We start from the raw sequence: 26,207 nt of genomic DNA on the forward strand, positions 1-26,207 counted from the left end.
CCCCGGAAAAGTACGCTTTTCCTGTTAAAGCCCTGCCTGGAAGCAGCAGGGCGCTGGAGAGGATGAAGCAGAGAAAGGAAAGGCGTGGGCAGGGGGTCGCATCCTTTTAGGCCACCAGTCAGGGCAAGTTGCCCCAAGGGCCCAGCACCCCCCAGCACCCCTGCATGGTACACTCGGGGTGGGAGACCTGAACAGAGGGAGCCCCTCCCCGTGGCCCTGCCCAACAGAAAACAGCTCGCCCTTCTTTACCCAGGGGCTGGAAGAGATGTGGGCCTCCAGTGCCTCCTCTGCAGTCTGTCCCTTTTCGCTCCTAGGAGAAAGGACACAAAAGAGGGCAGAATGGGAGGAGGGATCTGCTATCCCAGCCTCTCAGAAACAAATCATCAGCCTGTGCAGGCCTCAAAGCCTTTGAACCCTCCCCCTTAGGGAGGCTGCCACAACATCTTCACCCTCCGAGGTGCTGCCTACCTCGATGGATTGGGACGTGTTTCCCACTGCACGTCCCCCAGGCTGCCGGTCTTGCCTGAGGGCAGGGGTTCTTCTGAGGACTCCTAAAATGACAACCCAAATGTTCTTCAACTGAATACAGGGCTAAAGGGGGTTAGTCCCCGCTTGGGAAAATAAGAGAGGATTTGGGGTTCTCAGTTTCAGTTCGTCGAATGAGGGCTGGCCATCTTGACTAAGGGAGGCAACTCAAGGTCAGGGGCATCTGGCAACCGGTTTGGAAAGAAGATTGCACCAATTGGCAGATGCAACTGTCCTCGCTTTACCCACATGGAGTTTTCAGTAGAAAAAGGAGCAGCGAGGACACTTTCTTTGCCAACAGCTTTTCCAAACCCCTCCGTGAGCTCAATCCCAGCCCTGCAGAGTTCCCCATCTATCTTGACTGGTTGGAACGGCCAGGTATCTGGCAGCACTGGGCGATGCAAAGCAGCAGAGGGAGGTTGAAGGAGAAAAGGAGGGAGCAGGAGCACGCTTCTGATGGGTAGCCTGTCCTTGCAGAGCGTGTCCATAAATAGCACCTCGGCCTCCAGCGCCGTTCCATCTGCTGACCTATCTTCAAACCCGCAGAGACAGGGCTTCTGCCGTTGCAAGGGTGAGGAGCTGGTCACAACTTACTGATGGGGTGGAGACCTCCTCCATCGTGTAGAGCCCCTGCCTCTTCTGCTCCGGTTCGTCATCACTGGGGAGAGATTGAAGGGCCCAGAGATCAAAACTAGCTGTGGGCCCTCTTTCAAGAGCGGCCACATGGATGCTCTAAGGAGCCTGTCGGCTGGCCTGCCAAGGGGGTTGACCTGAGTCCTCCTTCCTTTTATCAGAAGCAGATGCTGAGAAGGAAAGGAGGTGAACCTCCCTTATGTGGCAGCTCAAACAGGCTTTGGCCCCTCCCCATTCAGCCAAGCAGCAGCCCTTGCGACCGGCTGGGCCAGAGGGTGGGATGGGAGAGTCCTTGTTTTCCTTTTCCTTTTCCTTTTCCCACCCCTCCCTTTTCCTTTTGTGCTGTGTCATTTAAAGTTAGGCTTTGGACAATCAGAAGCTTGCTTACTTTGCTATGCTTCAAGCATGCGTTCCCTGCCCAGGCACCTTCATCGTCTGGTCCCCCCTTGGCCCCAAATGGCCCCCCATCCCATTGATTAGGAGAGAAGAGAAAGGCTTCCTGTCCAGGGGGTTGAGTGTGTATCCCATAGAAATCTATCCCTCCCCTCAGCAGACATTTCTCATAGCCTTTTTTCTGTGGGACAGAACTGCAGGGGGCTTCAGAATGAGCTGAGAGCAGGTACCTTGCTGAGTCGGAGACAGAGTCCACATCTTCCAGGCTGTGGGTCCTGGAGGCCCCCTGGACTTCCATCGAATCCTGGAAATGACGTTTGTTTGTATTAAGGCATAATCAAAGACCCTTCCGCCATTTGGAAGTCGCATCCCTCTCTCCTTTCGCCTCGGAGGGGGTCAGAAAAAGGGGGATGCTTATGCACTCAGCACCTTCCTCGATCACCATTTTGTCACTGGATGTCTCCACCAGCCATGACCTGACATCTGGCAGAAACTTGACAAACCACCCATCTGGAATCTTGCACCGGGGGCGGGGAGAAGCCAGGCACGGAGGGTGGAGTAGAGGCAGATGGGTCTGCGGCCGGTCCCTGCCCTCGGATGCCCTTTGCACATGGCGGGGACAATGGAGGAGGAAGAAGCGGGACCGTTGAGGAAGAGGCTCCTCAACCCAGGAGGGGGGGAGCGTCAGGAGGAGGTTCAGAGCAGCTGTGCCTCAATTGTGCCCGGGAGAATTTCGCGAGTGGGGCGGGAGGATTGCTTGGAAAGGCTCTCCAAAGGTTGTTCCTTTGCCCTCCAAGCCCTAAAGGTCTTTCCAGGAATCCAAGGGTCTGTTGTCCTCGGGTTTGCCAGCCTGGCTGGGCTGCCCAGGCAGGAATTCCTCCCTCCCCACATACTCGAGGCATGAACTCCCACCGGCCACATTGCCAAACCCTCCTTACCCCTGAGGTGGAAGCGGTGACCCTATCATGAGAGCTTTCCCGCTCGATTCGTCTCCGTGCCATTTGGGACCTGACCGGAGGAAGAAAGTCAGGCGTGAAGGAACATCCAGCTAGCTCAACCTCCCCTTTCCAAGACCGGCCAGTCAAGTCAGTTGGCCCTTTTTTCCCCTGCAAGCCCCTTGTGGACAGGAAGCGGTCTCGGGCTCCTGCAGACTCTTGTGGCCCGTCAATGGTGCCCCACCAAGTCTGGGTTTTGGGAGAAGGACTTGGAACCTGGCAACAGCACAGGAAGGTCTTCCACTCTGGTGCCCACTGACCTAGGCACTTTATGGGCAGGCTTGGAGCCTCGTTCTCTCCGCCCCCAGGGAAACATCGCCAAGGCCCACTTTTTGAACCTACACAAGGATGGCGGCTCTCTCGGAGCCAGGAGTGGCCGGGCAGCCCAGTGGCTGACTCTCTTGGTGGCCTTTGGCCTCTGCCTTTCATGTGGGAAGCTGTCTGTTCGTGAGCAGCGCAAAAGCACAATCACGTGTGGCACAAAGCACAGAGAGGGGCCAGAGATGCCGCCTTGCTTCTCTGCTGGGCCTCTTGGGCAATCTGACCTTCCTTTCCCCTTCAGGCCAGCACAGCCTGGTATCTCTTGCCCACCTCTTAGCAGGGGCTGGGGAGAATTTCCCTTGTTTAATCCCAATGTGGGGGTCCAGGGTCCGAACGTAGTGACAGAGATTGGGGGAGGCGTACAAGAGGGCTGGGGCAGCCTCTCATTCAAAGCCACCTCCCCTCTGGCTTCCACGTGGGGACTACAGCAAAGTAAGACATCTCTGAGCAAGCAGAGACGGCGTTCCAGCACAGACCGGTGGCCCAGCGACAAGTCCAGGTCAGCAGAGCCTCTCTGTATATGGAGTGACCGAACGATTGCCCACCTGCATTCTCTATGGCTGCTCCACATGAGGAGACCACAGGAATTGGTGATCCTTGCGGTCGACTCAGGAGTGAAGCGGCTGGGAGACCAGGAAGAGAAATCTACCTCACAGCCACAGTAGAGCCTTTGAGGGCACTGGGTTCGACGAAAACCTCACTTTCAAAACACATTTGGGTATAATAATTTTAAAGAGAGATCTTCAGACAAGCAGGAGAAACAAAAAACCACTCAGTGAGTCACCCTTCATTCCAGATTCATCAGCCTGTGCAAGCCCCAAACCCTTTGAACCCTTCCTCTTGGGGAAGCTGCCACAACATCTTCACTCTCCGAGGTGCTGCCTACCTCGATGGATTAGGACGCCTTTCCCACTTCACATCCCCCAGGCTGCTGGTCTTCCTTGAGGGCAGCGATTCTTCTGATGAATCCTAAAATGACAACCCAAATCTTCTTCAACTGAATACAGGGCTAAAGGGGGTTAGTCCCCGCTTGGGAAAATAAGAGAGGATTTGGGGTTCTCAGTTTCAGTTTGTCGAACGAGGGCTGGCCATGTTGACTAAGGGAGGCAACTCAAGGTCAGGGGCATCTGGCAACCATATTGGAAAAAATATTGTACCAATTGGAAGAAGCAACATGTCCTCGGTTTACCCGTGTGAAGTTTTCGGTAGAAAAAGGAGCACCAAGGACACTTTGCCCTTTCTTTGCTGACCCCTTTTCCAAACCCCTCCGTGAGCTAAATGGCAGCCTTGCAGAGTTCCCCCTCTGTCTTGACTGGTTGGAACCGCCAGGTATCTGGCAGCACTGGGCGATGCAAAGCAGCAGAGGGAGGTTGAAGGAGAAAAAGAGGGAGCAGGAGCACGCTTCTGATGGGTAGCCTGTCCTTGCCAGAGCGTGTCCAGAAATAGCACCTCGGCCTCCAGCACCGTTCCATCTGCTGACCTATCTTCAAACCCGCAGAGACAGGGCTTCTGCCGTTGCAAGGGTGAGGAGCTGGTCACAACTTACTGATGGGGTGGAGACCTCCTCTATCGTGTAGAGCCCCTGCCTCTTCTGCTCCGGTTCATCATCACTGGGGAGAGATTGAAGGGCCCAGAGATCAGAACTAGCTGTGGGCCCTCTTTCAAGAGCGGCCACATGGATGCTCTAAGGAGCCTGTCGGCTGGCCTGCCAAGGGGGTTGACCTGAGTCCTTCTTTCTTTTATCAGAAGCAGATGCTGAGAAGGAAAGGAGGTGAACCTCCCTTATGTGGCAGCTCAAACAGGCTTTGGGCCCTCCCCAGTCAGCCAAGCAGCAGCCCTTGCGACCGGCTGGGCCAGAGGGTGGGATGGGAGGGTCCTTGTTTTCCTTTCCCCACCCCTCCCTTTTCCTTTTGGGCTGTCTCCTGTAACGTTAGGCTTTGGACAATCAGAAGCTTGCTTACTTTCCTGTGCTTTAAGCATGCACTCCCTGCCCAGGTGCCTTCATCGTCTGGTCCCCCTTTTGCCCCAAATGGCCCCCCATCCCATTAAGGAGAGAAGAGAAAGGCTTCCTGTCCAGGGGGTTGAGCGTGCATCCCATAGAAATCTATCCCTCCCCTCAGCAGACATTTCTCATAGCCTTTTTTCTGTGGGACGGTACTGCAGCCTCTTCTTGGGGGCTTCAGAATCAGCTGAGAGCAGGTACCTTGCCAAATCGGAGACGGAGTCCACATCTTCCAGGCTCTGGGTCCTCGAGGCCCACTGGACTTCCATTGAATCCTGCAAATGACATTTGTTTCTATTCAGGCATAATCAAAGACTGTTCCACCATTTGGAAGTCGCATCCCTCCCTCCTTCACCTTGGAGGGGGTCAAGAAAAGGGGGATGCTTATGCACTCAGCCCCTTCCTTGATCACCATTTTCTCAATGGATGTCCTTCAACCAGCTGTGACCTGACATCTGGCAGCTCCTTGACAAACCACCCATCTGGAAACTTGCACTGAGGGCGGGAAGAAGCCAAGCACAGAGGTCGAAGTAGAAGCAGATGGGCCCACTGCCGGACCCTGCCCTCAGATGCCATTTCCAGATGGCGGGGAAAATGGAGGAAGAAGCAGGACCATTGAGGAAGAGGCTCCTCAACTCAGGAAGGGGGGTCAGTCTCAGGAGGAGGTTCAGAGCAGCTGTGCCTTCATTGTACCAGGGAGAATTACGTGAGTAGGGCAGGAGGATTGTTTGGAAAGGCCCTCCAAAGGATGTTCCTTCGCCTTCGAAGCCGTAAAGGTCTTTCCAGGAATCCAAGGGTGTGTTGTCCTGGAGTTTGCCAGCCTGGCCAGGCTGCCCAGGTGACAATTCCTCCCCGGCCCCCAGGCCTTCAGGCATGAACTGCCACCAGCCACGTTGGCAAACCCTCCTTACCGCTGAGGTAGAAGCAGTGACCCCATCGTGAGAGCTCTCCTGCTCCTTGACCATTCTCTGTGTCTCTTGGGACCTGACCGGAGGAAGAAGTGAGACATGAAAGAACATCCAGCTAGCTCTCCCTCCCCGTTCCAAGACCAGCCAGTCAGTCAGTTGGCCTTTTTTCCCCCCGCAAGCCCCTTGTGGGCAGGCAGCGGTCTTGGGCTCCTGCAGACTCTTGTGGCCCGTCAAAGGTGCCCCGCCGAGTCTGGGTTTTGGGAGAAGGACTTGGTCTTCTTGGGGCTTCAGAATCAGCTGAGAGCAGGTACCTTGCCAAGTTGAGAATGGACTCCACATCCTCCAGGCTCTGGTTCCTGGAGGCCCCCTGGACTTCCATCGAATCCTGTAAATGACATTTGTTCTTATTGAGGCATAAATCCAAAGCTCTCTGTATCCCAATTGGATGGCTAAAGCCTAGGGCGCAATTTCAGCCCCCTAGGAAGAGGTCTTCAGAGGCCTTAGGTTAAGAGGATGCTGCTTCCAGAATAAGAACCTGCTGTTCTCCAAACAGGCTATACTCATGGCTGGGCACTTGGCAACTGTTCACAAAGTCTTTGACACTGTTTGGAAGATGCATCCCTCTCTCCTTTTGCCTCAGAGGGGGTAAGGAAAAGGGCGATGCTTAGACACTCAGCCCCTTCCTCGTTCACCATTTTGTCACTGGATGTCCCTCCACCTGCTGTGACCTGACATCTGGCAGCTACCTTACAAACCACCCATCTGAAATCTTGCACCAGGGGCAGGGAGAAGCCAGGAACGGAGGGCAGAGTAGAGGCAGAAGGGTCCGCTGCCGGTCCCTGCCCTCGGATGCCCTTTGCAGATGGCGGGGACAATAGAGGAGGAAAAAGTGGGACCATTGAGGAAGAGGCTCCTCAACACAGGAGGGCAGGATCGTCAGGAGGAGGTTCAGAGCGGCTGCGCCTCAATTGTGCCCGGGAGAATTTCGCGAGTGGGGCTGGAGGATTGCTTGGAAAGGCTCTCCAAAGCTTGTTCCTTTGTCCTTCAAGCCGTAAAGGTCTTCCCAGGAATCCAAGGGTCTGTTGTCCTGGAGTTTGCCAGCCTGGCCAGGCTGCCCAGGTGACAATTCCTCCCCAGCCCCCAGGCCTTCAGGCATGAACTGCCACCAGCCACGTTGGCAAACCCCCCTTACCGCTGAGGTAGAAGCAGTGACCCCATCGTGAGAGCTCTCCTGCTCCTTGACCATTCTCTGTGTCTCTTGGGACCTGACCGGAGGAAGAAGTGAGACATGAAAGAACATCCAGCTAGCTCTCCCTCCCCGTTCCAAGACCAGCCAGTCAGTCAGTTGGCCTTTTTTCCCCCTGCAAGCCCCTTGTGGGCAGGCAGCGGTCTTGGGCTCCTGCAGACTCTTGTGGCCCGTCAAAGGTGCCCCGCCGAGTCTGGGTTTTGGGAGAAGGACTTGGTCTTCTTGGGGCTTCAGAATCAGCTGAGAGCAGGTACCTTGCCAAGTTGAGAATGGACTCCACATCCTCCAGGCTCTGGTTCCTGGAGGCCCCCTGGACTTCCATCGAATCCTGTAAATGACATTTGTTCTTATTGAGGCATAAATCCAAAGCTCTCTGTATCCCAATTGGATGGCTAAAGCCTAGGGTGCAATTTCAGCCCCCTAGGAAGAGGTCTTCAGAGGCCTTAGGTTAAGAGGATGCTGCTTCCAGAATAAGGACCTGCTGTTCTCCAAACAGGCTATACTCATGGCTGGGCACTTGGCAACTGTTCACAAAGTCTTTGACACTGTTTGGAAGATGCATCCCTCTCTCCTTTTGCCTCAGAGGGGGTAAGGAAAAGGGCGATGCTTAGACACTCAGCCCCTTCCTCGTTCACCATTTTGTCACTGGATGTCCCTCAGCCTGCTGTGACCTGACATCTGGCAGCTACCTTACAAACCACCCATCTGAAATCTTGCACCAGGGGCAGGGAGAAGCCAGGAACGGAGGGCAGAGTAGAGGCAGAAGGGTCCGCTGCCGGTCCCTGCCCTCGGATGCCCTTTGCAGATGGCGGGGACAATAGAGGAGGAAAAAGTGGGACCATTGAGGAAGAGGCTCCTCAACACAGGAGGGCAGGATCGTCAGGAGGAGGTTCAGAGCGGCTGCGCCTCAATTGTGCCTGGGAGAATTTCGCGAGTGGGGCGGGAGGATTGCTTGGAAAGGCTCTCCAAAGCTTGTTCCTTTGTCCTTCAAGCCGTAAAGGTCTTCCCAGGAATCCAAGGGTCTGTTGTCCTGGAGTTTGCCAGCCTGGCCAGGCTGCCCAGGTGACAATTCCTCCCCGGCCCCCAGGCCTTCAGGCATGAACTGCCACCAGCCACGTTGGCAAACCCTCCTTACCGCTGAGGTAGAAGCAGTGACCCCATCGTGAGAGCTCTCCTGCTCCTTGACCATTCTCTGTGTCTCTTGGGACCTGACCGGAGGAAGAAGTGAGACATGAAAGAACATCCAGCTAGCTCTCCCTCCCCGTTCCAAGACCAGCCAGTCAGTCAGTTGGCCTTTTTTCCCCCCGCAAGCCCCTTGTGGGCAGGCAGCGGTCTTGGGCTCCTGCAGACTCTTGTGGCCCGTCAAAGGTGCCCCGCCGAGTCTGGGTTTTGGGAGAAGGACTTGATCTTCTTGGGGCTTCAGAATCAGCTGAGAGCAGGTACCTTGCCAAGTTGAGAATGGACTCCACATCCTCCAGGCTCTGGTTCCTGGAGGCCCCCTGGACTTCCATCGAATCCTGTAAATGACATTTGTTCTTATTGAGGCATAAATCCAAAGCTCTCTGTATCCCAATTGGATGGCTAAAGCCTAGGGCGCAATTTCAGCCCCCTAGGAAGAGGTCTTCAGAGGCCTTAGGTTAAGAGGATGCTGCTTCCAGAATAAGGACCTGCTGTTCTCCAAACAGGCTATACTCATGGCTGGGCACTTGGCAACTGTTCACAAAGTCTTTGACACTGTTTGGAAGATGCATCCCTCTCTCCTTTTGCCTCAGAGGGGGTAAGGAAAAGGGCGATGCTTAGCCCCTTCCTCGTTCACCATTTTGTCACTGGATGTCCCTCAGCCTGCTGTGACCTGACATCTGGCAGCTACCTTACAAACCACCCATCTGAAATCTTGCACCAGGGGCAGGGAGAAGCCAGGAACGGAGGGCAGAGTAGAGGCAGAAGGGTCCGCTGCCGGTCCCTGCCCTCGGATGCCCTTTGCAGATGGCGGGGACAATAGAGGAGGAAAAAGTGGGACCATTGAGGAAGAGGCTCCTCAACCCAGGAGGGCAGGATCGTCAGGAGGAGGTTCAGAGCGGCTGCGCCTCAATTGTGCCCGGGAGAATTTCGCGAGTGGGGCGGGAGGATTGCTTGGAAAGGCTCTCCAAAGCTTGTTCCTTTGTCCTTCAAGCCGTAAAGGTCTTCCCAGGAATCCAAGGGTCTGTTGTCCTGGAGTTTGCCAGCCTGGCCAGGCTGCCCAGGTGACAATTCCTCCCCGGCCCCCAGGCCTTCAGGCATGAACTGCCACCAGCCATGTTGGCAAACCCTCCTTACCCCTGAGGTAGAAGCAGTGACCCCATCGTGAGAGCTCTCCTGCTCCTTGACCATTCTCTGTGTCTCTTGGGACCTGACCGGAGGAAGAAGTGAGACATGAAAGAACATCCAGCTAGCTCTCCCTCCCTGTTCCAAGACCAGCCAGTCAGTCAGTTGGCCTTTTTTCCCCCCGCAAGCCCCTTGTGGGCAGGCAGCGGTCTTGGGCTCCTGCAGACTCTTGTGGCCCGTCAAAGGTGCCCCGCCGAGTCTGGGTTTTGGGAGAAGGACTTGGTCTTCTTGGGGCTTCAGAATCAGCTGAGAGCAGGTACCTTGCCAAGTTGAGAATGGACTCCACATCCTCCAGGCTCTGGTTCCTGGAGGCCCCCTGGACTTCCATCGAATCCTGTAAATGGCATTTGTTCTTACTGAGGGATAAATCCAAAGCTCTCTGTATCCCAATTGGATGGCTAAAGCCTAGGGCGCAATTTCAGCCCCCTAGGAAGAGGTCTTCAGAGGCCTTAGGTTAAGAGGATCCTGCTTCCAGAATAAGGACCTGCTGTTCTCCAAACAGGCTATACTCATGGCTGGGCACTTGGCAACTGTTCACAAAGTCTTTGACACTGTTTGGAAGATGCATCCCTCTCTCCTTTTGCCTCAGAGGGGGTAAGGATAAGGGCGATGCTTAGGCACTCAGCCCCTTCCTCGTTCACCATTTTGTCACTGGATGTCCCTCCACCTGCTGTGACCTGACATCTGGCAGCTACCTTACAAACCACCCATCTGAAATCTTGCACCAGGGGCAGGGAGAAGCCAGGAACGGAGGGCAGAGTAGAGGCAGATGGGTCCGCTGTCGGTCCCTGCCCTCGGATGCCCTTTGCAGATGGCGGGGACAATAGAGGAGGAAAAAGTGGGACCATTGAGGAAGAGGCTCCTCAACCCAGGAGGGGGGGACCGTCAGGAGCAGGTTCAGAGTGGCTGCGCCTCAATTTTGCCCGAGAGAATTTCGCGAGTGGGGCGGGAGGAATGCCTGGAAAGGCTCCCCAAAGGTTGTTCCTTGCCCTCCAAGCCGTAAAGGTTTTTCCAGGAATCCAAGGGTCTGTTGTCCTCGAGTTTGCCAGCCTGGCTGGGCTGCCCAGGCAGGAATTCCTCCCGCCCCCCAAGACTTGAAGCATGAAGTCCCACCGGCCACGTTGCCAAACCCTCCTTACCCCTGAGGTGGAAGCGGTGACCCTATCATGAGAGCTTTCCCGCTCGATTTGTCTCTGTGCCACTTGAGTCCTGACCGGACGAAGAAGGTGAGACATGAAAGAACATCCAGCTACCTCTGCCTCCCCTTTCCAAGACCAGCCAGTCAGTCAGTCGGCCATTTTTTCCCCTGCAAGCCCCTTGTGGGCAGGCAGCGCTCTTGGGCTCCTGCAGACTCTTGTGGCCTGTCAATGGTGCCCCGCCGAGTCTGGGTTTTGGGAGAAGGACCCGGTACCTGGCAGGTGGCACAGGAAGGTCTTCCACCGTGTTCCTCGCACAACATGAAAACGGACAGCTTTTCAAGATGTTCTGTATGGAGAGGGGAGCAGAGAAAGAGGCTTGAGCCAGGGGGAGAGGTTCGAGGCCCGTGACTTTCTCCCCCTTTCCAGTTTCTTGGGGGCCCTGCGGGCCTCGCTTACTCTGAATAGCCTCCGTAGCGCCATAGCAGAGGCTGGATGGCTCTGCAGGGAAAGAGATTCGTGGTGCAACAATTGGCAACCAGCAAGCCAGGTCCAGAGTAGTGTCTGCCAGCTGGCAGGCAAAGCCACAATGGGAATGAGCAGCCTGGGGGTTGGCCTGTGGCTTTAAAGGTTTGCTGAGTCTTGTTCCCTTGGCAACCGGGAAAACATCCCCATTGGCCACCTTTTGTACCTACCCAAGAATGGCTGCTGTCTCGTGGCCAGGAGTGGCCGGGCAGCCCAGTGGCTGACTCTCTTGGTGGCCTTTGGCCTCTGCCTTTCGTGTGGCAAGCTGTCTGTTCGTGTGCAGCGCAAAAGCACAATCACGCGTGGCACAAAGCACAGAGAGGGGCCAGAGATGCCGCCTTGCTTCTCTGCTGGGCCTCTTGGGCAATCTGACCTTCCTTTCCCCTTCGGGCCAGCACAGCCTGCTATCCCTTGCCCACCACTTAGCGGGGTCCGAGTCCTGTCTGCTCAGGGGAGAATTCTCTTCTTTTTCCCTGCGCGGGGGCCTGGGGTTGAACAGTTTGGGTGGGCATACAAGAGGAACAGGGCGGCCTCTCTCATGTCATTCAAAGCCACCTCCCCTCTCCGCCAGCCAGCCTGGATGTTGGTGGTGATGTATGAAGCCCAAGAAGGCCACCAGTGGCTCATCTGAGATGCAGAGTAATGGCAGGAGTGGGGGCTGCCATGACAAAAGCTGCCATCCTCTCTCTTCCATGACTCAAAGCCTGCTGCATCCACCTGTTCTGGCCTGTCTGCCTCTCCTTTCAAAAGAAGCCTAACAAGAAATAGAAATAAACGACCAGGAGGTTTCCCCATTTGAGATGAGAGATTTACAGTATGCATTTGAAACTAATAAGTCCTTGGCCAGCAGGGTTGCCCCTGTTCTGGTCCTACCAGAGATCATCCACTACTTCAATCAATGCTGCCTCAGCACTAGAGCTGGGCCTGAAAGCTAGCCAAAAAGGGCCCAGATAATCCAATGCTCCCGGGGCCTTCTGGAATGCAGGCCCACCACCTTCTCCACCATCTTACCAAAATGGAAAGGTTGGAGATAGATTGGATGTTATCCAACAGTCTTAATCTAGCTTTGGCTTCTTGAGGACAGGACGCAAGATTTGCGGAGAACCACAGGGCGGCGCAGCCAAACTTCAAATTGGGAGATAAGGTCTACCTCTCCACTAAGCTCATTAAGTCTCCGCAGCCCTCTAAGAAGTTGGCCCCCAAGTTCATTTGCCCATTCCCAATCATAGAGATAATCAACCCGGTAACTTTCAAATTAGATTTACCCCACAACCTAAAACGCATACACCCAGTGTTCCATTGTGCATTACTGAAACCGGTTACCACGTCAAAATGGCACAATGACCCCCCCCCCCCGCCTCCGCCCAACACGATAGATGGACAACAACATTTCGAAATCAAGGAAGTACTGGACTCCAGAAGGCTACGGGGCACCCTCCAGTACCTGGTCCGCTGGAGACATTTCCCCCACCCCGAGTGGGTACAGGCTCGGGATGTCTCAGTGCAGCGGCTTGTCAAACGCTTCCACGAAGCATATCCTGACAAACCGGCGCCTTGAAGTTTTCGTGGGGGGGCAGTATGTCAATCTGTTCACATGTAATTGAAAGAAGGAAATTGGCACACAGTTTCAGTATCTAAAGGGTAATCATCCAAATGCAAACCTGCTCGGGCTGATTCATTGACTTCAGTGCCATCTGTGTGCTTGTGAAAAGAAATGGTGAGTACGCACCTTTCATATAAAAGGAAGAAATGAAGCTGCTTGTCATGTTTACCGTTCCGGTGTTTGTCTACATCGTAACGGTTCGCTTGCCAAGGTGCTGATAGGTGTTCGGGCTGGGAGGGTGCTGCTGAGAGCCTTGTACAGGAGACGCGCTGGACTGTGCCAGGAGGAATGTCTTTAGGCTATCTCTGAAATGTCAAGGTCTTTTTGCCCGTTGATCAGCAGAGCTCGTTAGGAGCACCTGGGAATGTGGGGCGAACTGTATGTGAGGGAGGGGGTGGGGTGTTGTTTGCAAAGACGCTATTTAGTTTGAGTTTAGGCGCGCTTTCCTCATTCTCAGCTTTTTAGCTGTTTGCACTCTTTTCTAAATAAATCCAGAACCTGAATTGACATTTTGAGTCTGAGAGTTTTATTTAGAGTAAGGCAATCATCACACTGCTATCTAGTGAGAGGAAGTAGTCTTGAGTGTCTGCTTTTTCATACCAAATCTAAAGGGCATTGGAGGTGCTGTAGAGAACAACTTTTAGTGGTTGAGTGGTATTAACCAACTACAATGTTGACATTTTCTGTACAGTTTAGGGTGCTCCAAGCCAGTCTTACTAGTGGGAATCTTCCTGTGCATGGGGCAAAGGAGGCCATCTTTTACTATCAGCAAGTAGCCACGACTAGAGAAATTGCCTGGCAGACCAGAAAGGAAACCAGAGCACCAATGCATTCTTTGGAAGGGAAGGACTGAGCGAGAATGTGACCTGAGACCTTTGGGCTTCACTCTGGCCTTAGTTCACTTGAATAGCTCTGAGGCCCCTTCGAGTTGGGTGCCTGGCTTTGAAGAACACCACAGAAGGAAATTTGGGGGACCAACAGGAACACTGTGAGAGACTCCTCCTAATCTTTTTGAAGGTGCCAAGATTGTTGCCGAAGGCACCAAAACGTGCTCCGCCGTGGATGAGAGCATAATGGCTCCCTTCACCTCCCAGTGCTCAAACCCATGAGAAACCGCTGTCCTGGGGTCTCCTCGCATGGAGCAGCCATCCAGAGCAGAAGTGGGTGATCTCCCATCCTCTCCTTATCCGGAGAGGTTCTGTGGGACCGGACTACTCGCTGGTCCTTCATGTCCGGTCCCGGCCCGTGGAAATCACTGACACGCAGGTAAGTTTTATAGATTTACTAAAAAGGCTTTTAAACAGAACTCTAGTGGCAAAAAGCTTTGACCAAACAATCGTAGTCCCTCACACCCAAAATATCCAGCCCACCAAAGCTCAACCAGCTTAACTTAGAGGCTCTTTCAGCTGAATCCCCTCAGGCTGATGACTCTTCTGTAACTCCTCGTCATCTTCCAAGGAGTCTGAGCTGGCCATGACACTATCCCCCACCTCAGGGCCCTCCTCTCCTGCAGATTGAGGCCTGGGCTTCTCCGGGTACTGTTACTGGAACAGGTGTGTGAGGCAGGGAGCATAAACATCATCATCTTCCCAGGAACGCTCCTATGGTCCATAGCCCTTCCAATCCACCAGATACTGGAGGTGGTCCCGAAGGACCCGTGAGTTCAGAATGTGGGCTACCTCATATTCAGGTTCCCTTTCCACCACAATGGGTGGTGGGGCCAGTGTGGAGGAACAATGAGGGTTGGGAGGTGCAGCAGGAACCAACAAAGAACAATGGAATACAGGATGAACACAGAAACTGGAGGGTAGCTTAAGCCAGAAAGCAACTGGGTTGATGACAGCTTCCACTTGGAATGGTCCCAGGAAGCGGTGATCCAATTTCTTTGGCGGCTGACGAGTAGCAAGCTTCTTAAATGAAAACCACACTAAGTCCCCCATGGCTATCAGTAGACCTGCCTGGCAGTGATGCTCAGCAAACCATTGATAATCATCCTTGGCCTTTTGTAACTGATCTTGGAGAACTTGATGAGTTGCTTGCAGTTCCTGCAAGAGCTGATCCAAGGCTGGAACAGAAGAAGCTGGTGAACTCAGTGGAAAGAATAGGAGGTGCAAGCTACAGTTAGCCATGAATGGCATCATTTAGCTGGAGGTATGCCGAGCACTGTTATAAGCAAACTCTGGCTGTGCTAGGAGGTCTACCCAGTTGTCTTGCTGGTAGGTAAAAAAACATCTGAGATATTGCTCCAGAATCTGATTCACCTGTTCCATCTGTCTCTCCAAATACACAGAAGATACACAGAAGATAAGTTAATCTCAACCTCTAGACCTTAGGAAAGTTCTTGCCAAAACTTAGCAATGAATTGTGGGCCACGATCTGAAACCGTGGTCAGGTAAACCATGTAAACGGTAGATACAGGTAATCCTCGCTTATAAATTGGTCACTGAACAACCATTCAACATTATGATAGCCTTGGAAAGGGTGCTTTACATGCCCGTTAAGCACTTCTGGCCATCATAAAACATCTCACACACACACACACACACACACACACACAGACACACCGTGGTCATGTCATTGTATTTCGGGTCCTTGGCAACTGGCTCTCATTTACAACCAGTTGCCAAGTGCCCCTCGATCACGTCATCACCATTTTCAATCTTCTCTGCTGGCTGCCCCAGAAAGTCAATGGGGAAGCCGACAAGGAAGGTTGGAAGTGGAGGGAACGAAGGGGACGGAGAGGATGGGAAACCTTTGGCAGGCTGTAGGAACGAAGCCCAAGTCCTGAAGATTTGAGCTTCGCTCCTGCAGCCACACAAAGGAGTTCATGGGGGGAGGAGAGGGGACATGGTTCAGCAGGTTACAGGAACGGAGCCCAAATCCTGAAGATTTGAGCTTTGCTCCTGCAGCCCTACGAAGGAGTTCCCCTCCATGCGGGGAGGGGAGGGGACATGGGTGGACAGGCTGCAGGAACGAAGCCCAAATCCTGAAGATTTGAGCTTCGCTCCTGCAGCCCCACGGAGTTCCCCTCCATGCAGGGAGGGGAGAGGACACCCTTTGTCAGGCTGCAGGAACAGAGCCCAAATCCTGGAGATTTGAGCTTTGCTCCTGCAGCCCCACGAAGGAGTGCCCCTCCATGTGGGGAGGGGAGGGGACACCCTTTGTCAGGCTGCAGGAACAGAGCCCAAATCCTGGAGATTTGAGCTTCGCTCCTGCAGCCCCACGAAGTAGTTCCCCTCCATGTGGGGAGGGGAGGGGACACCCTTTGTCGGGCTGCAGGAACAGAACCCAAATCCTGGAGATTTGAGCTTTGCTCCTGCAGCCCCACGAAGGAGTGCCCCTCCATGTGGGGAGGGGAGGGGACACCCTTTGTCAGGCTGCAGGAACAGAGCCCAAATCCTGGAGATTTGAGCTTCGCTCCTGCAGTGCCACCATGGATTTATCTTCCCCTCCATCCCCTCTGCTTCCAACCTATGCTGTCACCTTCCCCACTGACTTTCTGGGGAAGCCGGCAGAGAAGATTGCAAATGGCGACCACATGATCGTGGGGCACTTGGCAACTGGTCATAAATGCAAGCCGGTTGTTAAGCACCCGATATACAATCACATGACCGGCGGCGGGATGTTTTATGGTGGCTGGAAGTGCTTAACAGGCATGTAAAGCACCCTTTCCAAGGCTATTGCAACTTTGAATGGTCCTTAAGTGAGAGATCATTAAGCGAGGACTACCTGTATATACCGTTTACATGGTTTACCTGACCACTAGTTCTGTTAGGATGTTGTAAGTTTCCATTAGGACTACGCACATGGGAACAAGGTGGTTGAATGCTGGCCAGCTTGTAGTAGCACCACCACTATGGCCACATCAAAAGCATCAGTTTCTACAATGAAGGGTTGTGCAGGGACTGGACGCCACAGGATGGGTTCTGATGCGCAAGCTGTCTTTAAGTCTTCAAAAGCCTGTTGTGTATCTTCATCCAAAACGAAAGGTGTTTTCTTTCACAGTAGGTGAGTCAAAGGCCAGTATAAAAGTTCTATAATAATTGACGAAGCCCAGCAAACCCGGAACATCCTTCGTTCTGCGTGGTGGTTGCCAAGTCAGAAGTGCTTTCACTTTATCAGGATCCATGGTGACGCCATCTGAAGAAATGCGCTGACCCAAGAAATCAATAGTCTTCTTCTCAAATTCACATGTGTCAAGTTTGGCAAAAATGATTTTCCCTGAGGCACTGTAATACCATACTGACATACTTCTCATGGTCAGAGAGAGAAGAGAAGAGGAGAATGTGTATTCAAAGTGGCCATAGTGGGTGCCAAAGGAGGTCTTCTATTCCTCACCACTCTGGATATGCACTAGGTTGTAAGCTCCACAGAGGTCGAGCTTGGTAAAAACTTTGGGGCCATGTAACCTCTCTAAGAGCTCGGAAAGGAGAGGCGGGGGGTAGCGATTCCTGATGGTGATCTGGTTTAGCAGCTGGTAGTCATTACACATCCTGAGCTCCCCTGATTTTTTTCTTGACAACCAAGGCAGGAGCAGCTGCAGGTGAGGAAGAAGCCCTTAGAAACCTCCTCTTCAGATTTTTCTCAATGAAGTCCTGCAACGTTGATCACTCTGGCTCTGAAAGTGGGTAAATCCAGGCGACTGGAATCTTGGCACCAGCCACCAGGTCAATGGGGCACTCAAGATTTCTGTTGCCACTTGGCTGGTAGTTATTTCCTCTCCTGGGGCAACTGGGGGTTCACCTTCCAAGGAATCAGAGCTGGCCTTGACACTTCAGTCTTAGTCGCAGTCGTCGTCTCTGCTGTTTTGGAGACGTCTTCGCTCGCCATTCTTCACCCAGAAGCTCGCACATATCAGCTGTTCTGGTCACTAGACAGATGGCAAGAGACAAATGAGGGGAAGGGCCTTCACAGGCGGTCCCTGTGTCTGTTTCCCACTGGCTCAATTGTTCGTTAAATGACTCTCTCTCTCTCTCTCTCGTGCTTCCCTCTCTTCAAGATTGAGTTTATGTAGAAACTGGTTTTCTTAAAAAATAAAACCTAACTTTCACTTCAAATACAAAGAGTACCAGCTAGCATTCATTAATAGCTGGACTAAGCAAGCTATCTACATTCTATACAGCTATATTGTGAGCATTTCTTTTATTTCTTTAAAGGGTTGTTCTGCTACTTAATTACTCAGTATGCTTTTAGCACTCTCTTCACGTTCAGGAGGATATCCTCTTACAAGTGTTCCTGCTCAGTTCAATTCTACAACACTAGGGCTCCTGAGTGGGAAGCAGATGAGCTTTCTCATTTGCCCATAATGATTCCCATTGGCTATTTGAGATGCCAAATACCTCTTTTATACAAACAGGAAAATCAGGAGGGTGCATCTTCTTCTGGGCGGGTGACAAAAGCTGCCATCCTCTCTTCTCCATGGCTCAAAGCCTGCTGCATCTGGTCTCAAGTCCTTTGCCTGCTCTGGCCTGGCTCCTTCTCCTTTCAAAACCATCCCAACGACCGATACGAATGAAAGGTGCTCTAAAGTGAGAGAGGGAGAAAGGGCTCCGTGTGAGCAGGGCGAGAGGAAACGGTCCCTGGGTCTTCTGATAGGAACCTGCGTGATCCCCCCTGTCCACTGGGAAGGGGGGAAGAGGACTCACCGTCCCAACGCGGGTGGATTTGCTCCTCGGCTCCAGGCCTGCCTCCCAATGGACTGACATACAGAGCAGCACTGATTTCTCTTCCTTCTCCACTCTTGGCAGTATTTCAACACCAATGCTCTTGACGATTTTTATAACATTTTTACTCTTTGGTCACTGATGAAGAAACAGAATGGAGCAAGCACAGGAGATAACTTAAGCGACATGGTCAAAAGCAGCATTTCTCTATTTCCTGAACAACTGTAATACATCAACAGCCAACTTAGGATGACTGTTACTACAGGGAAGGCAAGAAGCCCACTGGCCAATTCCAGCGGCATTTTATGGGCAAAATTCCTTCCCAGCCCCATCACCCGGCAACTGACTTTTGTGCATAGCAAGGGGATGGTATGGCACCCTAGCTGCCTTTCTCTGCGGTGCCGCAAGATGTTCCCTGGTGCGGGAGGAAGTGCTCAAATTCCTGAAAAGACACAGACGTATCAGGCAGTCGGTTTCTCTGCTCGCAAGCCTTGCCTCAAGCTTAACTGGGAGGAAGCCCGTCAGGGGACATTCCTCCCTCCATGGGAAGGTCCTCTGCTTTTGGCCCCACCCTAAGAGAGCCGACTCAGGCCACGGCAAGTCCCATCCCGTCAGAGGAAAACCCTGCCCCTCGTCCCCTGCTTTCCCTCCGTTAGCCTGCATCTGACACCTGGGCAGCTGCTGCCCAGCTTCCCTCACCGGTCCATCAGATGGAAAGGCCGTCACATTCGGGGGGGTATCGTTGCCGCCTACAGCCTGCTGCCAAGCGCCGGATGGCAGCCACCAGCCCATCTGCAGAGTGGAGGGAGAAGGCCTTTTCCACCAAAGCTTTCGTTCTCTGGGCGACTCGCCTGACTGCAGGGTCCTGGTCACCCAGAAGCTTTTCCAGATCTGCAAAGAAAAAATTTAGACCAGAGTGTCAAAATGCATCCTGCACAATCCTTCGCTCCCTCCTTCCCTTCCCCACACTGCAAACCCAAAGCTGTTCCTCTTATCACTTTGCACAGCCATTACTTACAAGCAAGGTAGGTGGGAACTGTCCCTTCCGTGAGGAGGCTGCCATTCAGATGAAGCAGGTGACCTGTAGAGGAAAAGAGGGAGAAAAACACACCACTGTCTCTTTCAAAGCCCAATTCTCAACTGATTGCAGCCGTAACTCCAGAACTCCCCAGGCCTTTGATCCCAGGGGAAATGAGAAGCTCAGCAAGAGGACTACAGGCTCATGCCTTGCCTGGGCTAAAGGAAGGTCCATGGCCCAAACAGGAAGTTTATGTCTATGGAAGCCTGCAGGGGGGCGTGCTTTTTTGGCTGAAACGTGGCTATTCCTGGGCAGGAGAAACCCTGAACCTGGGGGATGAGACCTCCCGCCTGATTGCCCACAAAGAGGCTTCTCTTTCCATTACCAATGAACATGGCAGCCGTTCTCCTCACTGAAGCCGGCTTGCTCTTAAAGTACGAAAGGCAGGTGAACACCTCCATCCCCAACTGCCCCTCCGAGATGGGGAACCGAATCGAGGAGAAGAGGCAGAAGAGACAGAGGTGGGAGATCGCCAAGTGCTGCGTGCCCCACCCATGCCTCTCACTCTAGAGGGGAACGGGAGCCAGAGAAGGGCTCTTACCAGGCGCTTGGCGATTTGATGCAGAAGCTCCTGCAGGCTGTAAGTCCTCCCCGCCAGGAGGGTGCCCCCAAGGTGCCAATGGAGAGCCTCTGCCAGGTGCTGCAGGGTATCTTTTGCTCCCTTCAAGAACAGAGGAGAGAAAAAAGCTGGGGCCATTCTTCTACTGCTTTCCTCGAGTGAGTCAGCTAGCCAAGCTGCAACCCTCTTTTCCCAGGCAAGCTGGGCCCTCACCTTCGCCACCTTCTCCTCAACATCCTCCACGTGCATCAGCACCGCAATGAGGGTGTGGATGGCTGCTGTCCCCTCAAGATCTTTCCGGTGCTGCAGAAGAGGCCAGATATACTTCAAGGCTGCCCATCAAATGGTTGCTGCTTCCTGTGAAGGACCAAGGAAAAGACTTTTTTTTTCTTGTCCTGCAAGGAATGGGTCCCGTGTAGACTCCCAGTTAAGGTTTCCGTTAACTTTTTCCTCCTCTTCCAAGCAAGGGGGAGCTGAGGACTCACGTGGTGGAAGAGCGAGCAGTACTGGGCAGCCAAGGAGGCGTCCAAACATCCTCCTGTGTCTGGAGGCCGAGCTGCTCTGCCAAGTCCAAGAACTGCAAGGTGATGGCAGGGCTGGAACTGCAGAGCCCACCGAGGACAGCATGGCACAGCTCCTCGGGCCTCATGATCTGCAGAGGAAATGGGAGATTGGAAAAACTCTCCTCCAAGGAAAGAGAGAAGAGAAACCTAACCTTTTCTGATCACAGTTGGGTATCTTAGCTAGCAACCTACTCTCAGCTCTGAGAGAGATCGAAGTGAAGATGGAACGTGAGAGCAGCAAGCCATCCTCATCCCCAGGACTGAGTAAAAGGAAGATCTGCCACCTCCCCACGCGCTCCATCTTGCCTAGACTAGGGGGTTAGATCTCATCCTGGGGTAAGAAGGCCCACTGGCTAAATCTGTCCAGGCCAGCAACATTATTGCTGCAATTCTAAAGTGAAGGTGCTTCCTGGAAGGAAGCATCCTCTACAGTTGTGTCCGAAGAGGAGAAGCTCCGCATTTGTCTGTCCCCTGTGGGTGAGGGCCACTTACCATCTTGTAGTTCTCGCAGAGATGGAGAAGACCCTTCCTGCTCAGTTGGCGAACGGTCCGGCTGGGGTGTTCCAGCCGAGCCATGAGCAGCTTCCAGGTCTTCTCCATGGGGGCTTGGCCCCTGTAGTTAGTCAGCAGCTGAAAGAGAGCAGAGCGGTCGAAGGCCCGTCAGTGGCCAGAGGAGGAAAAGGAAGGAGTGAGCAGCTTCACTGGGGAGAAGGTGCCCAAAGGGCCCCCAGGGAAGATGCTTCACCCTTGCTCTTTGGGGAAGCAGGAACATGCCTCTAGGCTCTCCTTGAGCGGCAGGGAAAGCAAGAGAGATGGGTTTTGGAGCTTGATCCCTGCCTAAAGGTGGCCTGGGGCAACCCCCGTTTTCTCCTCTGCATCACCCTGCTCAGCCAACTCCCATTGCCTCCCTGGATCGATCCAAGAGACTGGGGCGGGGGGGATTTTCCCACCTCAATAAAGAAGGCCAGCGCTGCAGCTGAATGCTCCTTTGCCTCTTCCTTCTCCAGGACAGAACTGAGATGTCTCTGGAGGCTGCACATGGCAGGACAAGAGGTCTCCACGAGGGCCCTGCAACACACCAAAGCTCTTTTGAGAAAAAGCCATCAGACGGACAGGCCAGGCTGGGCTGGAAGGGGAGAAGAAAGTTTCTCTTTGGGGAGAAAAGCTGCCCTTTGCCCTCTGTCTTACGTCACCAACACGGCCACACCCTGGAGGCAGCAGCTGGGGCGGCACAACAGCTCCCCGCAGGTCTCCCTCAGGGTCAGGTGTGCCTCCCTGGCCAGCAGCACCTGGATGGTGCCAACCGTCTCCCTGCAGAGGAAAGAAGGCCAGAGTCACCAAGGCATGATCCCGTAGTCTGAGGGGCAAAAGAAACCCTTTGCGTGATGCCCACAGGGAAGCTTCCCTCCGCAGCTTCTCTCCCTCCTTTCCCTGGAACGCCACGAGAAGAGCAAAGAGGGAGGGAGCTCCAGAGGGGCTTTCCTTCTCCCTTGCAGCCGTTCACCACCAAATGGGATTTGCTGCATCTGCGTGAGTTGGTCCCTCCACCCAAGCGCAAGGGTGCTCCAGAAACATCACGGAGGCCACAGATTGCATTTTCTTTCTTTTCCTCAAAGCTTCAGGACAGACCTCATGAGAAAAGCAAGGCAGCCAAGCTGGGAGCACTACGTGCTGGAGAGCTTTTTTTCCTGGGGCCTATGCAACACCCGGCCTATCTGAGGAGAGGACTTGCAGGGCCAGGGGGATATTGCTAAACCAGAAGTGTCGCTTGGATGTGGGAGCCCAAGAAGGAGAAGGAGGTTTCTCCTTCCCAGTGCCGCTGCTTACTCCAGAGGCAGATGGTCCTCTCCTTCAGCTGATATATTCTGCTGCCTGGCGCCTTTGATGATGATATCCACCAGGCAGAGGAGAGAAGGCCTGAGGAGAGAAGGAGCGTCTGCTTTACCCACAGAGCTCCTAAGGAAAGTTGGCTAATGGAGCCCACGCTGACTCTTGGTAGAATCGCTCTCTCTGTCGACCCTCACCACCCAAAGGGCCTTCCCTCCCTCCCAAGCAGGATTCGAGAAGTGTCTTCTCGTTTGCCTGTTGGGAGCCCACAGACACAGGGACACGATGGCATCTCCAAGAGGGAGGTTGAAGTCTGGGCATACAAAAGGACCACCTACTTCCGAGCTCTAGCCCTTACCGGAGTGGCAGGAAGAGGATGGGTGGACTGTTCCTCTCCCTGAGGCAGCCAAGGGACCTCCTTCACCTTTGCCAGGAGAAGGGACAGGACCTTATCCCCGCTGCCGTATGATGAGGCGATGACGGCCCAGAGCAGCTCACCGCAGGTGCTGGGAAGAAAATCAGGCGGCAACCATGTCAGACCCTTCTGCCCATCCCAGGTCCACAGGGAGGAACACAGAAGAGTCAGCCTGATGTTGGACTTCCCTGCAACTCAAGGGAGGAAGAACCTGCACCCCTGCCTACCTCCACGGCAGCTCTAAGGGGCGCTGCGTGACCAGTTGCATGTTCTTCCGGGCCACGACATGTAGGGAGGGCACGACCTGGCTCAGTCCAACGGAGCAAGTGGAGGCCAGGCGGCAGATCTTATCCGGCGCTTTCTGCATAGGCAAGAGAGAAAGGAAGAGGAAACGGAAGTGATGGTGAAAGGCCGATTCCTCCAGGGGAGGGCTGAACTGGAGGTTGCAGGAAGAGGTCTTTCTCTGGGGAAGCCCTCAGTTTAACCCTGAGTGACAAGCCTTACTTGACATGCCCGCGAGGTGGTTGACCGGGTCCGGGTCCGAGTCTGGGTCCGAGCTGTACATTTCTTCCCCTGACCCGCTGTTGAGAGGAGGGATATGGGATGATTAGACCTAGATTAGGGGTCAGTTTGTCATCTGGAAGGGAGTCATCTGAAACTAAGCTTCTGGAGGAGGACAGAGAAGTACAGCTGAGACGGAACGGTGCAGGATCCGACCAAGGGCCCCTCTGTTCCCTGGACAGGTCCCTCCGCCATCAAGTGGCCGGGTGACATTTTGTCTCACGCCCTCAGACCACCAGCTTCCCAGTAGGTCCTTCACTCCATTGGGAGAAAAGAGAAGCATTTCTATCTGCAGTAGCCACCATCTTGCAAGGCTTCCACCAAACACTGTTTAAAATAAATGAGCGGGAAAGGCCTCATGCCTTTCCGCCAAGTATTGTGGGGAAGGGGTGGCAGTTCCTCAATGGTTGTACCGCTGAAAAATAGGGCACCTGTCTGAACTGAGACTGGGGTCCCAGGCCTCCTCCTGCAGGCTGCTGACATCGTCCAAGGTCTCTTGGCCTTCGTCAGGGGAATCCTGTGAATGACAATGATTCCTCTGTGGCCACAAAGGGGGAAGTGCCTCAGAATTGCGATTTTCATGGGTCTTGGGGATTCTAGAATAAAGGGAAGGCCTATCAAATGCAGGATGCCTGGCCAGAACGGTGCTTCTGCTGCATGATACGTCTCCCAAGTTGGAGGAATCCACTGCCCCGCCCCACCCATCCCCCGGAAAAGTACGCTTTTCCTGTTAAAGCCCTGCCTGGAAGCAGCAGGGCGCTGGAGAGGATGAAGCAGAGAAAGGAAAGGCGTGGGCAGGGGGTCGCATCCTTTTAGGCCACCAGTCAGGGCAAGTTGCCCCAAGGGCCCAGCACCCCCCAGCACCCCTGCATGGTACACTCGGGGTGGGAGACCTGAACAGAGGGAGCCCCTCCCCGTGGCCCTGCCCAACAGAAAACAGCTCGCCCTTCTTTACCCAGGGGCTGGAAGAGATGTGGGCCTCCAGTGCCTCCTCTGCAGTCTGTCCCTTTTCGCTCCTAGGAGAAAGGACACAAAAGAGGGCAGAATGGGAGGAGGGATCTGCTATCCCAGCCTCTCAGAAACAAATCATCAGCCTGTGCAGGCCTCAAAGCCTTTGAACCCTCCCCCTTAGGGAGGCTGCCACAACATCTTCACCCTCCGAGGTGCTGCCTACCTCGATGGATTGGGACGTGTTTCCCACTGCACGTCCCCCAGGCTGCCGGTCTTGCCTGAGGGCAGGGGTTCTTCTGAGGACTCCTAAAATGACAACCCAAATGTTCTTCAACTGAATACAGGGCTAAAGGGGGTTAGTCCCCGCTTGGGAAAATAAGAGAGGATTTGGGGTTCTCAGTTTCAGTTCGTCGAATGAGGGCTGGCCATCTTGACTAAGGGAGGCAACTCAAGGTCAGGGGCATCTGGCAACCGGTTTGGAAAGAAGATTGCACCAATTGGCAGATGCAACTGTCCTCGCTTTACCCACATGGAGTTTTCAGTAGAAAAAGGAGCAGCGAGGACACTTTCTTTGCCAACAGCTTTTCCAAACCCCTCCGTGAGCTCAATCCCAGCCCTGCAGAGTTCCCCATCTATCTTGACTGGTTGGAACGGCCAGGTATCTGGCAGCACTGGGCGATGCAAAGCAGCAGAGGGAGGTTGAAGGAGAAAAGGAGGGAGCAGGAGCACGCTTCTGATGGGTAGCCTGTCCTTGCAGAGCGTGTCCATAAATAGCACCTCGGCCTCCAGCGCCGTTCCATCTGCTGACCTATCTTCAAACCCGCAGAGACAGGGCTTCTGCCGTTGCAAGGGTGAGGAGCTGGTCACAACTTACTGATGGGGTGGAGACCTCCTCCATCGTGTAGAGCCCCTGCCTCTTCTGCTCCGGTTCGTCATCACTGGGGAGAGATTGAAGGGCCCAGAGATCAAAACTAGCTGTGGGCCCTCTTTCAAGAGCGGCCACATGGATGCTCTAAGGAGCCTGTCGGCTGGCCTGCCAAGGGGGTTGACCTGAGTCCTCCTTCCTTTTATCAGAAGCAGATGCTGAGAAGGAAAGGAGGTGAACCTCCCTTATGTGGCAGCTCAAACAGGCTTTGGCCCCTCCCCATTCAGCCAAGCAGCAGCCCTTGCGACCGGCTGGGCCAGAGGGTGGGATGGGAGAGTCCTTGTTTTCCTTTTCCTTTTCCTTTTCCCACCCCTCCCTTTTCCTTTTGTGCTGTGTCATTTAAAGTTAGGCTTTGGACAATCAGAAGCTTGCTTACTTTGCTATGCTTCAAGCATGCGTTCCCTGCCCAGGCACCTTCATCGTCTGGTCCCCCCTTGGCCCCAAATGGCCCCCCATCCCATTGATTAGGAGAGAAGAGAAAGGCTTCCTGTCCAGGGGGTTGAGTGTGTATCCCATAGAAATCTATCCCTCCCCTCAGCAGACATTTCTCATAGCCTTTTTTCTGTGGGACAGAACTGCAGGGGGCTTCAGAATGAGCTGAGAGCAGGTACCTTGCTGAGTCGGAGACAGAGTCCACATCTTCCAGGCTGTGGGTCCTGGAGGCCCCCTGGACTTCCATCGAATCCTGGAAATGACGTTTGTTTGTATTAAGGCATAATCAAAGACCCTTCTGCCATTTGGAAGTCGCATCCCTCTCTCCTTTCGCCTCGGAGGGGGTCAGAAAAAGGGGGATGCTTATGCACTCAGCACCTTCCTCGATCACCATTTTGTCACTGGATGTCTCCACCAGCCATGACCTGACATCTGGCAGCTACTTGACAAACCACCCATCTGGAATCTTGCACCGGGGGCGGGGAGAAGCCAGGCACGGAGGGTGGAGTAGAGGCAGATGGGTCTGCGGCCGGTCCCTGCCCTCGGATGCCCTTTGCACATGGCGGGGACAATGGAGGAGGA

Source organism: Candoia aspera, chromosome 2 (genome assembly GCF_035149785.1).
Source record: "Candoia aspera isolate rCanAsp1 chromosome 2, rCanAsp1.hap2, whole genome shotgun sequence".
In the NCBI taxonomy this organism is placed as follows: Eukaryota; Metazoa; Chordata; class Lepidosauria; order Squamata; family Boidae; genus Candoia; species Candoia aspera.